Source organism: Panthera leo, chromosome A1 (assembly GCF_018350215.1).
Source record: "Panthera leo isolate Ple1 chromosome A1, P.leo_Ple1_pat1.1, whole genome shotgun sequence".
Lineage (NCBI taxonomy): Eukaryota > Metazoa > Chordata > Mammalia > Carnivora > Felidae > Panthera > Panthera leo.
Window position 1 is genome coordinate 103,375,990 of NC_056679.1, and position 19,657 is coordinate 103,395,646.

The following is a 19,657-nucleotide window of genomic DNA, read 5'->3' on the forward strand; positions in this document are numbered from 1 at the left end:
TAAGTCTTTTTTTTTAAATCAAAATATATATTTTTTTCAGGGATTGAATTTAGTGATTTGTCACTTACATATAATATCCAGGGCTCATCCCAACAAGTGTCCTTCTTAATATCCCTTATCCCATTAGCTTTTCCTCCTCACTCAACACCCCACCAGCAACACTCAGTTTGTTTTCTGTATTTAAGAGTCTCTTGCGGTTTGTCTCCCTCTCTGTTTTTATATTCTTTTTGCTTTCCTTTCTTATGTTCATCTATTTAATCTTAAGTTCCACATATGAGTAACATCATATATTTGTCTTATTCTAACTTATTTCACATAGCATAATACACGTTGTTGTAGATGGCAAGATTTCATTCTTTTTGATCCCTGAGTAATATTCCATTGAATATATATACCATCTCTTCTTAATCCACTCATCAGTTGATGGACATTTGGGCCTTTCCATACTTTGGCTATTGTCAATAGTGCTGCTATAAACATTGGGGTGCATGTGTCCCTTTGAAAAAGCATTTTTTTATATCCTTGGGATAAATACTTACTAGTGCAATTGCTGGGTCATAGGGTAGTTCTATTTTTAATTTTTTGAGGAACATCCATACTGTTTTCCATAGTGGCTGCACAAGTTTCTATTCCCACTAGCAGTGCAAAAGTGTTCCCCTTTCTCTGCGTCCTCACCAACTATTGTTGCCTGAGGTGTTAATATTAGCCATTCCGACAGGCGTGAGGTGGTATTTCATTGTGGTTTTCATTTGTATTTCCCTGAAGATGAGTGATGTTGAGCATCTTTTCATGGGTCTGTTAGCCATCTTGATGTCTTCTTTGGAAAAGTGTTTATTCATGTCTATTTCCCATTTCTTCACTGTATTATTTGTTTTTTGGGTGTTGAGTTTGATGAGTTCTTTATAGATTTTGGATACTAACCCTTTATCTGATATGTCGTTTGCAAATATCTTGTTTCATTCCGTTGGTTGCATTTTAGTTTTGATGATTGTTTCCCTTGCTGTGCAAAAGCTTTTTTCTTGATGAGATCCCAATAGTTCATTTTTGCTTTTGTTTCCCTTGCCTCTGGAGACATGTCAAGTAAGAAGTTGCTGCGGCTGAGGTCAAAGGGGTTGATGCTCGTTTTCTCCTCTAGGATTTTGATGGCTTCCTGCCTTACGTTTAGATCTTTCATCCACTTTGACTTTATTTTTGTGTATGGTGTAAGAAAGTGGTCCAGGTTCATTCTTCTGCAGGTCGCTGTCCAGCTTTCCCAACCTCACATGCTGAAGGGACTGTCTTTTTTCCATTGGATATTCTTTCCCGCTTTGTCAAAGATTAGTTCGCCATACGTTTGTGGGTCCATTTTGGGGTTCTCTATTCTGTTCCATTGATCTATGTCTCTATTTTTGTGCCAGGACCATACTGTCTTGATGATTACAGTTTTGTAAAACAGCTCTAAGTCTGGAATTGTGATGCCTCCAGCTGTGGTTTTGTTTTTCAGGATTGCTTTGGCTACTTGGGGTCTTTCCTGGTGTCGTACAGATTTTAGGATTGTTTGTTCTAGCTCTGTGAAGCACTCTGGTTATTTTGATAAGGATTGTATTGAATATGTAGACTGCTTTGGGAAGTACTGACATTTTAACAGTATTTGTTTTTCCAATCCAGTAGCATGGAATGTTTTACCATTTTTTTGTGTCTTCAATTTCTTTCATAAGCTTTCTATAGTTTTCAGTGTATAGACTTTTTACCTCTTCAGTTAGGTTTATTCCTAGATAGTTTATGGGTTTTGGTGCAATTATGAATGGAATGGATTCCTTAATTAATCTTTCTGCTGCTTCATTATTGGTGTACAGAAATGCAACTGATTTTTGTACATTGATTTTATATCTTACTGCTTTGCTGAATTCATGTATGAGTTCTAGCAATATTTTGGTGGAGTCTTTTGGGTTTTCAACATATAGTATCATGTCATCTGTGAAGAGTGAAAGTGTGACTTCCTCCTTGCCAATTTTGATGCCTTTTATTTGTGTTGTCTGACTGCTGAGGCTAGGACTTCCAACACTGGTGAGAGAGAATAACAGTGGTGAGAGTGGACATCCTTGTCATGTTCCTGACCTTAGGGGGAAAGCCCTCAGTTTCTCCCCAATGAGGAGGATATTAGCAGTGGGTCTTTTGTACACATATGGCCTATAATCTTGAGGTATGATCCTTCTATTCCCTACCTTTTCGAGGGTTTTTATCAAGAAAGGATGCTGTATTTTGTCAAATGCTTTTTCTGCATGTATTAAGAGGATAAAATGGTTCTTATCCTTTCTTTCCTTAATGTGATTTATAACATTGATTGATTTGCAGATATTGAACCAGCCCTGCACTCCAGGAATAAATCCCATTTGATTGTAGTGAATAATTTTTTTAATGTATTGTTGCATCTGGTTGGCTAGTACCTTGTTGAGAATTTTTGCATCTGTGTTGCATTGGTATATAGTTCTACTTTTCAGTGGGGTCTTTCTCTGGTTTTGGAATCAAGGTAATTCTGGACTCACAGAATGAGTTTGTAAGTATTCCTTCCATTTCTATTCTTTTTGGAACAGCTTCAAAAGAATAGGTGTTAACTCTTCTTTAAATGTTTGGTAGACATTTTCCCCTGGAAAGTCATTTGGCCCTGGACTCTTGTTTGTTGGGAGACTTTTGGTTACTGATTCAATTTATTTACTGCCTATGGGTCTGTTTGAATTTTCTATTTCTTCCTGTTTCAGTTTTGGTACTTTATACTTTTCTAGGAATTTGTCCATTTCTTAAAGATTGCCCAATTTGTTGACATATAATTGCCCATAATATTCTCTTATTATTGTTTGTATTTGTGTAGTGTTGGTTGTGATCTCTTATCTTTCATTCATGATTTCATTTATTTGGGCCCTTTCCTTTTTCTTTTTGATCAATCTGGCTAGGAATTTATCAGTTTTCTTAATTCTTTCAAAGAATCAGCTCCTGGTTTCACTGATCTGTTCTGCTGTTTTGTTTGGTTTTGGTTTTGGTTCTGTTTTTTCATTGATTTCTGCTCTAAGTTTTATTATTTCCCTTCTTCTGCTGGCTTAGGGCTTCAGTTTGCTGTTCTTTTTCCAGCTCTTTTAGGTGTAAGGTTAGGTTTTGTATTTGAGACTTTTCTTCCTTCTTTAGGAAGGACTGGAGTGCTATATACTTCCCTCTTATGACTGCTTTTGGCGTGTCTCAGAAGTTTTGGGTTGTGTTTTCATTTTCCTTGGCTTCCACGTACTTTTTAATTTCCTCCTAAATTCTTAATTAACCCATTCATTCTTTAGTAGGATATTCTTTTATCTCCAGGTATTCATGGTCTTTCCGATTTTTTTCTTGTGGTTGATTTCGAGCTTTATAGAGTTATGGTTTGAAAATATGAAAGGTATGATCGCCATCATTTTGTACTTGTTGAGGACTGATTTGTGACCCAGTATGTAATCTATTCTGGAGAATGTTCCATGTGCCTCGAGAAGAATGTGTATTCTGCTGCTTTAGGATGAAATGTTCTGGATATACCTGTTAAGTCCATCTGGTCCAGTGTGTCATTCAGAGCTATTGTTTGTTTGTTGATTTTCTGCTTAGATGATCTGTCCGTTGTTGTAAGTAGGGTGTTGAAGTCCCCTACTATTATGGTATTATTATCAATGAGTTTCTTTATGTTTGTGATTAATTGATTTATATATTTGGGTTCTATCACGTTGGGGCATAAATATTTACAATGGTTAGATCTTCTTGGTGAATAGATCCCTTAATTATAAGACCCTTCTTCATCTCTTGTTACAGTCTTTATTTTAAAATCTAGTTTGTCTGATATAAGTATGGTTACACCAGCTTTATTTTGACAACCATTAGCATAATAGATGGTTCTCCATCCCCTTACTTTCAATCTAGAAGTGTCTGTAGATCTAAAATGAGTCTATTGTGAGCAGTATATAGATGGGCCTTGTTTTCTAAAAAAAACTTTTTTTAACATTTATTTTTGAGAGAGAGACAGAGCACAAGTGGGGGAGGGGCAAAGAGAGAGAGGGAGACACAGAATCTGAAGTAGGCTCCAGGCTCTGAGCTGTCAGTACAGAGCCCAATGTGGTGCTTGAACTCCCAAGCTGCAAGATCATGACCTGAGCTGAAGTCCAAGGCTTAACTGACTGAGCCACCCAGGTGCCCTGAGGGGCCTTATTTTTGTATCCATTCTGATACTCTTTTGACTGGAGCATTTAGTCCACTGACATTTAGATTGAGTACTACAAGATATGAATTTAGTGCCATTGTGTTGCCTGTTGAGTTGGTGTTTCTGATGATGTTCTCTAGCCCTTTCTAGTCTTTGTTGCTTTTGGTCTTTTTGTTTTCTTTTCTCTTTTCTCCATTAAAAGGGTCCCCCATAAAATTCCTTGAACTCTTTTAATTTTTGTCTGGGAAACTCTTTATCTCTCCTTCTATTTTGAATGACAGCCTTGCTGGATAAAGAATTCTGAGCTGCATACTTTTCTGATTTAGCATGTTGAATATATCCTGCCACTTCTGTGGGTAGGTCTGCTGTGAAACTGATCTGTCTTCTCTTACAGGTTAAGGACTTTTTTTCCTTTGCTGCTTTCACAATTCCTTCCTTGGCTGTGTATTTTGTGAATTTGGCTATGATTTGCCTTGGTGATGGTTGGTTTTTGTTGAATCTAAAGGCAGTTTTCTGTGCTTCTTGGATTTTGATGTCAGTATCCTTCCACAGATTAGGAGAGTTTTCTGCTATAATTTGCTCACATAAAACTTCTGACCCTTCTTCTCTCTCTTCATCTTCTTCTGGGACTCCTATGATTTGGATATTAAACCTCTTTAGTAAGTCACTCAGTCCATCTCCACTCATTTAGGTCTTCTCTAATTTCTTTCAGCATTATTTTGTAGCTGTCCATTACAGGTATTACATATATTTTGTTAAATTTGTCCCTTGGTATTTCATAGTTTTGATGCTACTATAAACTTTATTGTTCTATAATTTTATTTTCCTTTACTACCAATGTTAGTTTTCTATTGCTGATGTAACATATTACCATAACCCTGGTGACGTGAGACAACATTTATTGTATCTTATATCCACAGGTGGGAAGTCCAACACATGTCTCACAAGGTATAAGTGAGACTGCCTTCCTTTTTGGAAATTCTAGGGAAGAGTACATTTTCTTGCCTTTTTCGGCTTTTGGAGGTTGCTTGCATTCTTTTCTTGTCTCTCCTCTTCATCATCAAAGACAGTAAGTTTGCATCTCTTTGACTTTTCTTTGATCCTCACATCTCTCTGACCATAATGAGAAAAGACTCTCTACTTTTAAGGATTTAGATCTTAATCCGAGTTAGAGAGGGATTAGAGTGGGCTCACCCAGATAATCCAGGATAAACTTCCATCACTTCTGCAACCGTTGCTTTTGTCATATACGGTAACATATTCTCAAGTTCCAAGGATTAGGGTGTAGACATCATGGAGGGGGTATTATTCTGCCTACCACAGATATAAGATGGAGATGTAATTGATTTTTGAATTTTGAACTTGCACCCTAAGATGTTGCTAAACCCATCTCTTACTTCCATAGCTTTTTTTTCTTTTATGGATTCCTTAGGATTTTCTACATAGACAATCACACCATCCTCAAATAAACAATTTTCCTTCTTACTTTCAAATATGTATAGCTTCTCTCTCGTTTTCTGGTCTTGTAGCACTGGCTAGGACTTCTAGTATAATGGTGAGTAGAAATGGTAAGAATAGACATCCGAGACTCATTTCCATTTTTCAGAATAAAGTGTTAAGTCCTTCAACATCAAGTATGATGGTAGCTCTAGGTCTCTAGATTCCCTTAATCAGTTTAGAAAATCCTCTTCTATTTATAGTTTGTTGGTATTTATGCCCTGAATAGATGTTGACTTTTATGTACATTTCCTTTTTTACAAAATAAGGATATTTAAATTCACCTTAGAACAGAGATTATGGTAAGATAATATATGTAAAAGAGTCTAACTTCTTTGTTAGGCAAATAAGGCATAGATGCGTATATTGTTCATGCCATATGATGTAAAGTAAAATCGTATTTGTCATAAAAAATGTAGACAGAGAGACAGCAAAACACACATATTTTCCTAGTTCTTATCCTAAATAAAGGATTGTTGCAGTGGGAAAAATACACTGGCCTTAACATGTGAAAGGCTCTAAGAGAGACACTCAACCTCTATTTATCATCTGCTTACAGAATAACAGAAGGGAAGTACAGTGTAGGGTATACCTAAATAACTGTGCAACAGTGGAGTATCCTGGGTAAGAAAATATCATTGTTCACAGGGAACATGCCCATACTTCAATGTTTGTTATCGTTTTCTTTTGATCTAACCCAGTAACTATGCCAGCCCCTTGCTAAGCTATTGAAAAAGGTGTAAAAACTAAATATCTCCTCCCAGGACACCCCAGTCTGTCTCTGACATTTATAGTACGTGCTCCATATTAATCCCTCTTTTCCCCCTCTTCACCTACTCCCAGAAGGTCAGAATCTCAAAGTCTACCAATCTCTCTTCATTTTTCCAGTACAATTGCAGGAACACATAGCCAAGAAGCAGTGAATGTATGTATAATCACCTTGCTCATATTATTAGTGTAATGTCTACATAAAGCTGAGTAAACAGAGCCAACCTAAAAACCAAAGTTATTTGATTGGCACATTTTGTACAGTAACAAATGAATATGGCAATTCACAGCAATTAATGAAAACGACCTGGTTGCTATCCTTTTTTGGTAACGTTCCACACATGGAGCTCATTATTTCATTTTCCCAGTAAAAAGAATGGAGTAATGAAGGCCATGATTTCATGGAGTTATTAACTTGAGTTTAAGTTAATTAGGCATTTGGTGTTTATCATTTGACAGATTTCCTTTATCCTTACTCCCTTAATTTGACCTCTTATAATTTCTTTTCACATGAAGCACTTCTTTCAAATGAAAACATCTCAGGCAGAGAAGAGATAAGTAGTGTGGGAAATGGAACACTATTTCAGAGTCTCTAGATGCCAACAGTCTAAGTTTGCAGCCACTGTGACAGTGAAAGTTCATACAGGCTATGATGGTTAATTTTATGTGTCAACTTGACTGGCCTAAGGGCTACACAGACAACTGGTAAAACATTATTTCGGAGTGTGTCTATAAGGGTGATCCCAGAAGAAATTAGCAATTGAATCAGGGACTGTGTGAAGAAGATTTTCCTCACCAATTTAGATGGGCATCATCCAATCCATTATGGGCCCCAGGAGAACAAAAAGGTTGAGGAAGGGAGAATTTGTTCTCTGCACGAGCTGCAACATAGGTCTTCTGCCCTTGGACATTGATGCTTCTGGTCCTCAGCCTTCAGACTATGAGCAGCACTTATACCATTGGTCTTCCCAATTCTCCGGCTTTTGGACTCAGATAGGAAGTTACATCATTATTTCCCTGGTTCTCAGGCCTTCAAACTAGCACTGAAATAAATGACCAGCTTGCCTGGTTTATCAGCTTTCCTGCTTCTCCAGCTTGTAGAGGACAGACTGTGGGACTTTTTGGCCTTCCTAATTGTATGAGCCAATTCTTCATAAATATCCTCATATATTTATATATATATATACACACACACATATATATACATATGTGTGTGTGTGTATATATATATATACACATGTGTGTGTATATATATATACACACACATATATACATATGTGTATATATATACATATATATACATATGTGTATATATACATATATATACACATATGTGTATATATACATATGTGTGTATATATATATATACATATACATACACACACATATACACACACATTGCACACTCACACACAGAAGAAGAGAGCGAGAGCAAGCACGCGAGAGAGATCCTACTGGTTGTGTTTCTCTGGAGAATCCTAATGAATACACAAGCAAAATGAACATTACTGTTTAGGAGATACCACTAAAACAAGAGAATCATCCCAAATTATAATTCTCTAGCTGTGTATCTCCTGAAAGCCTCTGGTGGGTGAAAAAATTGTTTGTAAACAGATTGAATTTAAACACTTTCTTTATGAATTCTGTTTGATCAAGGATTAGGGAAACATTGCAAAGTTCTTTCCTTCCTTTCTCCCTCCCTCCCTCCCTTGTTTCTTTCCTTCCTTCCTTCCTTCCTTCCTTCTTCCCTTTCCTTTCTTTCTTCCTTCCTTCAGCAGTTTATTATTTTGATATTAAGAAGGGTTTATATCGTTCTAGTGGCTGTCTTTATGCTAATGCCCTAGTATAATACCTCAGTACCCTCTATTAATTCTAACTAAATCTGACAGATAGAGCATTAATAATTACCAAAGCATCAGTGGCAGAATTTTTAAAATTGTGATAATTGTTAAGTAGTCAAAGGTTTTTCTGAAAAGAAGCCAACTTTGGAAATGTTTTTTTTTACCATTTTCGAAGGTAATCACTGAGGAGTCATAATTACTATCTCTTGCTTTCATGATGGATTTTATAAGATGTTTATACATTGCAACAAACTATGTTAAAAATTATACCATCCTCCCTTTTTTACATTTAACTGCCTAAATATATTTCTTGGAAAAAGAATAACCTAGGCACGCCCGGGTGGCTTACTCAGTTAAGTGTCTGCCTTCAGCTCAGGTTATCAATTCACGGTTTGTGAGTTCAAGCCCCACATCAGGCTTTCGGCTCTCAGCGTAGACCCTGCTTTGGATTCTCTGCCCCCCTCACTCTCTGCCCCTGCCCTGCTTGCAAGCTCTTTCTCCCTCAAAAATAATAAACAAACCTAAAAACAAAAAGAAAGAGAACAACCTAATTTCAGGTATCCCTTCACACATCAAAAGAAATATTCCTACCTGCCCACATGCTTTTGTATGTGTGGCTCATGTGACAGTGTTCACTGTGGTAGAGTCACTCCCTCAAACAGTATGTCATACTTGTTTCATACAGGAGTGTAAAATAATTTTCTATATTCAAAGCATCACTTTCTATTGACTGTCTTGAGCCATCACTGTAAAACAGCATTTTGTGATCTTAATGAATTAAATCATAATTGAGAGCACAACAATTCTAATTTCACAATCCTTTTACGGTGAATCTAATTAATAGCATTTAAAGGTCCTTAGGCTTGTATTATGCTTTTATTATCGCAATACTCCCAGAGAGCAATAGTAAGCCCCAAAGCTTTCGAAATACGACAGAGATTTCTACCGACCTCCAAGTGCCTTAACACTTGTAATTTCATATGCAAGGTAATTGCTTTAATGCTCTTCGCTGGTACCTTTGCTATCGTTTACATACCGTGGCCTCTTCTAGATACGTTTGTCCTATGACACCCACGAAATCAGACAGCCACAATGCCATGTAAGAAAGAAGTAAGTCTGAAGGTCAAATGCATGCCAACGTGAGACTGGTCACAGAGGGTGGAATTTCATGTGCCAGGCACTGAGATCTTAGGCTAAAGAACTGTTTGGAGATGACGGCAAAGACAATGAGGAGAAAGGTCTTGCCCAACAAGGGCAGAAAATTCTGAATGTTACGTTTCTTTTCTGCTCTGCCACAGCACTGAACCTCCTCAGAGTGCCCCTGGCAGTGTAGCCACAATTGTGCCTGTTCATTGCAGTCCTGACCAGTCGTCAGAAGGGATTCAGGAGTAACTGGATGTGAAACTAAAAGTAAGTAACTGAGGAAGATAACCAGGAAAATCCTCAATGACAGTCTCTCATACTGTGGTTTAAAGTAGCATTTTCCAAAATGGATATCACAGAATTTATTCCTCAGCGAAGTGTCAGGAAGGGAGCTGTTTCTGACCAAATGGTCAAACATATTTGAGAATCATAACACATTGTGAAATAATAAGAAATGTATATACTGGTCTCTGTTCCTGGTTCCTGATACAGAGATCCCCAAACCCTTGGAAATAGGGACACTGGGAAAATCTTTTGATTTAATATTTAGCCTATGATCTTGGTTACTGGTGCAGAGATTCTAAGACTTTTATAATTTCCTGAATAATGAGAGCATCTGACACTGAGCTCCTAAGTCCCTTGGAATTTCCTGAGGTGGCTCTTCGATGAGGGCTGGTTGCCAGCAAGACCAAAGCAGGATAAAAATCTTGGCACTTTCAGACCCACCCCTATTCTTCAGAAGGGGGCTGGAAATGGAGATAATAATCCATCTTGCCTATATGTCGGGGCTTCCATAAAATCCCAATAGTAAGAAGTTAGGGGAGCTTCCAGGCTAGTGAACACACTCATGGGCCAGGAGGGTGGTGTACTCCAGCCTCATGGGAACAGAAGCTCCTGCACTCAGAGCCCTTCTAGACTTCAACCTATGTATCCCTTCACCTAGCTGTTCATCTATATTCTTGATTCTATTCTTTATTATGTAATAAAACGGTAAATGTAAGGAAGTGTTTCTCTAGTTGAATAATCTGTTCTAGCAAATATTCGAATCCAACAAGGGGGGGGGGGTCATAGGAACCTCCAATTTGCAGCCAAGTTGGACACAAGTTGTCTGGATCTGTTACTTGTGATTGGCACCTAAAGTGGGGAGCATAATTCTGTGACTGCACCCTTAAACCGTAGGGTTTGTGAAAACTCTGGTTAGTTTCAGAATTAAATATCATTGCAGGACACCCAACTGACGCTGTGGAGAATTGCTTGGTGTAGGGGGATACCTCATACACCTGGTGTGAAAACTATGTGTATGTGCGTAAATGAGAAAAGGGGAGTTTTTCCGAGACACATCACTCGCACATTGTGAATTCACAATGTAAATTTCTTCATGAATACTTATGCTGAAGAAATCAATATTGTCAATTGAAGCTATTAACTAGTGTTCAATTTATTTAACCACACAATGTATTTTTTCCCTTTGTTACATTTTTAACCTCCAACAGGAACTAATATTATGCAGAACATACTCTGTAACAGGCTGGTCTGAACATCTTTCAAATTTATAACTTATTTTCGTTTTGTAGAAGCAACAGGTCCCTTTGGAGGTGTGGTGGGTATAAGTTAAATCTATAAACCTTTCAGGTTGGTCATTGGAGTGCCCGAAGGAGTGTTTCTACAAGTACCAACAAAATTAAAAACAAAACAGCAACAACAGAATTTTGATCCCTCTCAAGTCCACCTAGTAGATCTTAGGGGTACATATGGTTAAGCAGCAGTCTCGTACACCCTCACTGAAAAGCATACTATGTATGTCAAAGTTAGCATCTGAGCTATGCTGGATTTTGACTACTGTGAAGGTTAAGATTTAATGATAACAATTCACAGATAGTGGGAATTATTACAAAAATTGTTTTCCTCAAATTATCTCAGAAAATTCTTTCAACAACTCAGTGAAGGGAACAGGACGGTGAACGCATTCCATCTTTTTAAGAAATTGATATTCTATTTTCTTTTCTGACCCTAAGGGCCCTGTGTCAGTTATATTTGTACATGTTGAATATATGATGTATATAATAGAATAATCCTGTGTATAGAATAATTCTGTGCCACAAGAACCAAATAGAGGTCTCACTGTCTTTATCAGGCATGACCCTAACATTTCATGACGTAATGGATAATACTACCATTTGATGTCATTTTCTAAGACATAAAGTTGAAATTATATTGGCTTTCATTGTTTGCTCCTTTGGAAATACATATAATCCCATCCAAACATGTTATTGCCTTTCTCTGCCTTTTTGGCCACTATTGATATTTAAGATAACTCATGTAATTTTGTCCTTTCAAAAAAAAGTGTTAAAACTTTTGGGGTAAAATTGGTTTGTTTAGGTTTTTGGAGTTTAGTTTGGGTTTTGGTTTGTTTAGTGTCCTCCCCAGAAATCAGCATAGCACTGCATACAGGGGAGGTATTCCATGAAAGCTATGATTTCATTAGGGTCCTTGGGCTCATGACTCTCTCTTAGGCATCATGGAATTTGCGGAATTCTATCGAAAACTGCCAAAAGACTGAACAATTTTCATTTAATTCAGTGGCTCAACATTTTAAATAAGGTTCTTATTGAAGTAAAACACAGATAAGAATACAAATATAAGCATGAAGCTCCATTCATTTTTATAACGTAGACATACAAGATAATCAACATCTAAAACTACAATATTATCAATATAAATCCCTTTATGACCCTACCAGTCACTGTCCCCACCAAGTAAACCACTATCCTGACTTCTAACACCATAGATTTATATAAGGGAATCATAATTTATATTCTCCTTTATGTCTGGCTTCTTTCACTCAACACTGTTTTTTTTTTAATTCATCTATGGTATACGTATCATTAGTTTGTTTATTTTCAGTGCTGCGTCACAATTGTAATTTATGTATCCACTCCACTAGATACGAATATTCAAATTGCTTACACTTTTTAGCTTTTATAAACAGTGGTGCTATAAACAGTTTTGTACATTTCTTTTGGGTATCTACCCTCCAGTGAAATCCCCGGGTCATAGGGTATACAGAAGGCTGTCTAAAGTAAATACCGTCAAATTCTTTTCCAGAGTGATTTTATCAATTTACTCACCAGCCATATAAGATACTTCAAATTGCTACACATGCTCATCAACACTTGATACTGTTACTTTACAAACTTTGGCCAATACGTTATGTGTCTGCTGGATTACTGTCATTTTACACTCAATTCTCATTTTTGAGATATACTTGAGATGCAATAAAATGTACCTATTTAAAATGATACCAAATTTGCTAAATGCGCCCATCTGTGTAATCTCCGTATCAATAAAAATAGCAAACATTTCCACATCACTCCCAGAACATTCCCTTGTGCCTCTTTTCAGTCAATTCCTTTACCACCAGCCCCCAGCAATCTCTGTCAGTATAGGATTTCTGTCAGGATAGGATAGTGTTGCTTGATGTTGGACATTCTATAAATGCAACCATATGGTATGTACTATTTTGTGTATACTTCTTTTATTAAAACCAATGTTTTCTAGTTGATCTAGTTTTTTTTTTTTATTTGTATCGGTGACTCATTTCTTTTTATTGCTGAGTTGTATTCCATTATATAGATATGTAATACAATTTGTTTATCCATTAACCTTTTGATGAATAAAGTTGCCTCACAGTGGTTTGTTAAGAATAATGCTGCTGTGAGCACTCACATACAAGTCATTGTGTGGTCATCTTCACTAAGTGTGTCAGAGGACAATTGAAACAACATAAGTGTCCATTAGTAGATGAATGGATAAAGAAGATATGGTATATGTATACAATGGAATATTACTTAGCCATAAAAAGAATGAAATCTTGACATCTACAACACCATGGGTGGACTTAGAGGGTATGAGACTAAGTAAAGTAAGTCAGACAGAGAAAGACAAATACTGTAAGATTTCATTTATATGTACGATCTAAAAAACAACGCAAGTAACAAACACACAAACAAAAAGCAGAAACAGGCCCATCAGTGAAGAGAACAATGTGGTTGCCAGAAGACAGATGGATGGACGGAGGAGCAAAAAGAATTGAAAGGAATTGGGAGGTATGGACTTCCACTTATGGAATCAATAAGTCATGGTGATAAAAGGTACATGACAGGGAATATAGCCAATGGTATTGTAATAGTTTGTGTGGTGACAGATGGTATATACAACTCGTGATGGGCATAACATATAGAGTTATTGAATCACTATGTTGTATACCGGAAACTAATGTAACATTCTGTGTCAACTACACTTCAAAAAATAAAAAATAAAAAATAAAATAAAATAAAATAAAATAAAATAAAATAAAATAAAATAAAATAAAATAAAATAAAATAAAAATAAAATAAAAATAAAATAAAATAAAATAAAACAAAATAAAACACCTATGAGTGAAAGGAAGTTTGGAAGGAAATATTCAGATATCTTTCTGTTTTCTTTTTTTTTTTTTTTTAACGTTTATTTATTTTTGAGACAGAGAGAGACAGAGCATGAACGGGGGAGGGGCAGAGAGAGAGGGAGACACAGAATGGGAAGCAGGCTCCAGGCTCTGAGCCATCAGCCCAGAGCCCGACGCGGGGCTCGAACTCACGGACCGCGAGATCGTGACCTGAGCTGAAGTCGGACGCTTAACCAACTGAGCCACCCAGGCACCCCTCTGTTTTCAATTATTCAATTCAATTATTCTCCTTTCAGTTATATATGATTAATTAAAAATACCACTATTCAACACTCCTTCTTACAAAGGGGATATAATAGTTTATTAATAATAAACTTACATATTACCATTTCATGGGTGAAATAGCTTCTTCTCCATTCTCACTTTCGTGTTTTCTGTGCAGATTGATTCCTAAATGGAAAATATTATCTATGAGTATTCATAGTGATAAGTTACTTACAAAGAAGAAGTCAATATAAGTGAAAATAATAAAACCTCTATGATTGAGAAATGACATAATATTTATGTCATGCTGTGTTATTTCTGAACAAATAGGCAATGTGAGATCTTCATTCATGCAATATATCCCAAACTCATAACCACGTATTATGAGGTAAATTGTTACTTTTTATTAACTCATTGTATGAAAGTTAACATAAGAGTTCTTGAACGATAAATAAACATTAAAAATCTTAGTTTTAAATGAGGGGACAAAGGTTGTTTAAATATATCAACGACCTTATTTATTATGGTAACCAATAATGGAATGTAAGTTATAATTCTATAAATATCAGATGACAAATGCTGTGGAAAAAACTGGCATTGTAAGAATATTCCAACACTTGTCTATAAATTAGGACCAGTAAAAATGTAGAATTTTTGAACATCTTTGCAGTGTGCATTATTTTTTATTTCATTTTAATTACTTTCCATTACTAGGGCAGGGAAGAAAACAATTACTGTCCACATCCTTACTCATTAAAGTGTTGGGTAGAAAAGAATCCAATAAACGTCTGTTTTTTTTCAATTGTCTTAGTCGTGAGAGGTTTTTCCAATTTGTGCTGTGGCATCTTTGAATAATTACAAACTCTATTCAACTGGGGAGATAGGTGAATTAAAAGAGAAGTAAAGAAAAATTTTGACTTATCATAGTTAAAATTTTAATATTTTTTTCTTAGAAAGGGATATTTATTAAACCTCATTGAACTCAAACAAAGGTAAATCAATAATAAATATTTCAAATGTGACTCACATCCTTCTATGAATATTTTAATTTTTCCTTGTACTCAGGAGAAATAAATCTCTAAAGGTGACATTTGTTCAAACTCCCAAATATGTTACTAGATCTTGAGTCTATACTGCTTCATATCTTGCGGTTGTTATTAACTCTCTTTTTATGTTGTCTAAATTGTTCTCATAAAGAAGTGACATTCCTAAGTATCTTATTCCTTTGGTCTAGGCATACTACCCCTCAAATCTTCTGTCAAAAAAATATCATTTTGAAAACAAGAAGAAAGAAAAGAAAATCCAGTCAGAGAAAGACAGATATCATATGCCTTCATGCATATGTGGAATTAGAGAAACTTAACAGAAGACCACAGGGGAAGGGAAGAAAAAATCAGTTACAGACAGAGAGGGAGGCAAACCATAAGAGACTCTTAAATACAGAAAACAAACTGAGGGTAGATGGGGGTGGAGGGATGGGGGGGATGGAAAAAATGGGTGATGGGCACTGAGGAGGACACACATTGGGAAGAGCACTGGGTGTTGTATGTAAGTGATGAATCATGGAAATCTACTCTGAAGCCAAGACTACAATGTTTGTTAGCTAACTTGACAATAAATTATAAAATAAAATAAAAATAATAAGTACAAAAATAAAAATAAAAATAAAAATTGTTTGGGTAAAAAAAAAAAAGAAAATCTTGATACCCACATCTAATTAGGAAGTCACAATAAACTTCACTCAGAAATATCTCACATGAAAATCTCACACATGCAATTTCTAAAGAGTATTTTGGGAGACATGCACAATGTCCTGAAACTATTACAATCTGCAAAAAATAGAAAGAATAACTTGGTTTTTTTTTTTAAATTAAATGAAAGGAAATGCTTTGGCTGATGTTAGGGAAATGAAAGAAGTATTTTGTCATTGAGACTCAGGTCTTTTTAGAAGTCAACATTACCTTTTTCTAGTGGAAGAAATACTGGGGGTTACATTTACCAAGAACTTAACTGTCCACTCTTATTAGCATAAACCTAGTGTATCCATTTGAAAGGATATTCCTAAGAATGTCAAATTTACAAAGTTTAAACAAGTCTTAGTGATTTTTACTACACAGATGAAAATTTTAGTAGTTTAGTCAGGACAGAAATTAAATTCAGGGGTATAGAGTTAAGATAATTATATGTGAACTAAAAATTTATAAAGGTATAAAAACAGCCTGTTATTTCCAGTTCTATGGCTGAAGAAAGTTCCCCTTTCCTCCGCTTCTTCAAATCTCACCACCAACAAAAACCAACTAATAGACAAAAGAAAACATTCCATCATAAGGGAAACAAGAAAACTGTCATGGCTCAAAGAAGACATTTTTGACATCACTTAAATGCTGTTAAATGATAATCAAAATGAGAGATCAGGGACAATGTACAGATTTTACCATAGTTGAGATGGCATACAAAATTATGATGATTAATTAAGAGATCCAGAGTTGTCTAGAAAGTTGGAAAAAAAATCCCTGCAGAGATCCAGTTTGAGATCTCAAAAAGGTGGATAAAGACCCAAAAAGAAAAAAAGAAAAAGAAAAAAAAAAAAAGAAGTGTATACGAAAATGTCAAAAACAAAAGAGAGGCAGTAGATTCCTTTAGATTCCTCTCAATCTTCTAGCCACTACGTGCCCAGTTTGACCCCACATGATTTCCATTAACAGCAATTCAGTTCAAAGATAAGTAATATCATCCAAGAAGTTCACATACCATAGTATCACACGATCCCAATATAACATAGAATTTATTTAGGAAAATTTTATAAGCAGAGAAATAGTGGGGTGAGTATAGTCCTCCATACTTTCATTTTTCTGTAATATAGGATGGACAAAAATGCTCCGTATGCATCAAAGCCAAACTGCTAGGATACAGGTCTGGCTAGGTCAGCCTGTGGGATATGCCACTGAGGACTCCAAGAGTGTGCCCAATACATTGTTGCCTATTTACAGGTAAGCCTAACCTGAGGAATTGGGAACACCTGGTTTCTCTAAACCAGGGAAACGTTCTCCGAAGGGGACCAGGTAGTATACATTTTATATAGAAATATGGGCCATATATTCTCTGTGTAGCTACTCTACTCTGCTACAGCAATACAAAAGCAGCCATGGATAGTATATAAAAAAAAAAAAATGAGCACGGCTGTGTTACAATAAACTTTACTTATGGACACTGAAATTTGAATTGCATTTAACTTTCATGTTTCATAAATTATTCTTCTTTGGATTTTTCCATCCATATAAAAATGCAAAACAATTCTTAGCTCACATGCCATTCAAAAACAGGAAGCAGGCTGGATGTGGCCCTCAGGTTGTAGCACTTACTGATCCCTACACAAAGCAACAAGAAATATATCAAATGATGTGTAGGCCCTGGAACAATGCTAGGGAATACGAATACCAAAGTTTAGAATATGCAAACCAAGAGCTCTGGAAACAATCTTACATACCAGGAACACGGACATTAGCTAAATAAATACCTTGGCTCTCAGCAGAACAGTTCAGTCCACTGAACCAGCTCTCAACTAAGCTACCCAAAGGGGGAAGGCCACTGGGGCCAGGTAGTTGTATCTTTCATTAAGTAACCACAAAAGCTCTAACAGAAAAGCCACACATTAAAGCATGCTTTTTATAGAAGATTGGAAGCATTAAAAAAGGCCAAGTGAAGAAAAGACATTATAAAAAGAATTACCCAAAGAAACATAGGTAATGTCAGAATCAGAAATGATAGGTAGTATAGTCACTTTAATTTTTAAAATGGCACAAGATTTACAAATGTTCAAATAAGGGAATACAAAAGACAGAAAGGGTTGGAAATTCCTAGTTCTTAGGGAAAAAAAATGGAAATGAACAATAAAAATATGATGGTTCTGAAAGTCATGTTAAGACCATAATATAAAAATGAACATAACTGAAAACAAAGTCAAAAGTGCAGTGGATAGGCCGAAGTAAATCACATAAATACAACATCAGAAAACACAACATGAATGTAACTATGGAGAAACATGGATACAACAGATGATACTAAAGTACAGATGCTCCCTGACTTCACAATGGTTTGACTTATAATTTTTTGAATTTACGATGGTGTGAAAGTGATACGCATTCAGTAGAAACTGTGCTTCAAATTTTGAATTTTGATTGTTTCCCAGGCTAGCAATAACTGGTATGATATTCTCTTATGATGCGAGGCAGAGGGAGAGAGCCACAGCTCCCAGCCAGCCATGTGATCAAGAAGGTAAACAACAAATACCCTTATAACCATTCTGTACCCATAGAGCCATTCTGTTTTTCTACCTTTAGCACAGTCTTTAACAAATTACGTGTGATATTCGAACTTTAATACAAAATAAGTTTATGTTAAATAATTCTGCTCCACTGTGGTCTATCGTAAGTGTTCTGAGCAAGTTTAAGGTAGAGTAGGCTAAGCTATGATGTTTGGTAGTTGTATTAAATGCATTTTCAATTTAACAGTATGTTCAACTCACAATGCGTTTATCAGTATGTAATCCTATCATAAGTCAAGGAAAATCTGTATATATAATTTGTGTTCCTGAGAACAGCAAACAGCACAACATTTAAGTAAGTACACAGTTAAACTGTACTGAAATATGGCAGGCTTGAATCTGAGTCCCACAGTGTTCCCAGGAAAAATGGATACAGAGGGATTGATATAAATGTATGAATTTCGGTAAATTCCTCAGTCTTTAAGGATAAAGAAGAGGGGTGCCTAGGTGGCTTAGTCGATTAAGTGTCTGACTTTGGCTCAAGGTTCATGAGTTCTAGCCCCACATTGGGCTCTCTGCTGACAGCTCAGAGCCTGGAGCCGGCTTCAGATTCTGTGTCTCCCTCCCTCTCTGCCTTACTCTCTCTCTCTCTTAAAAATAAGTAAATATTAAAAAAAATTTTTTTAATCCCATAAAAATAAAGGGAGAATCACATAGGTACACATGAATGAATGAAAGAGTAAGTATCATTCAAAGGGGATGTCAGGTAGTCTTTCGAGGTCTCCAAAGAAATATTCGGTTCCAGAAAAAGTATACAAATATCATTTCTAAGAAACATTGTTTTCCCAAATTTATATGCAGGAAGTTATCCTTTATGTTTAAAATTAAAGACAGAGCTTCTCACTCTTGCATAGTAAAATTTAGCCAAACAAGAAACAACACAAAATAAAGAGCTGAGGAAAATGGAAACTAGAGAAAAAGAATGGTTAGTGAGAGTTGAATACATTTATGCCAACACTAAAGATTAAAAAACTAATTTTAATTATATAATCTAATGTAAATGTTATACTTGTTAGAAATGTTAAAATGATAATATAATTAAAAGTGGAAAAAAGAGAAGCTAAAAGGGCAAATGTGGGAGGAAGTATGAGTGATATTTTCCTCATATTTCTTAGCAGGGAGTCAAATATTTTTCAAGCTTGAAATATATTGTTCAAAATAACTCTTTTTAGACATGCAAGTATCAA

General features: G+C 35.8%; 1 pseudogene; it reads right to left on the bottom strand.

Moving 5' to 3' along the window:
* Positions 1-19,657, bottom strand: part of LOC122217165 — a 368,936-nt pseudogene that overhangs the window by 32,434 nt on the left and 316,845 nt on the right.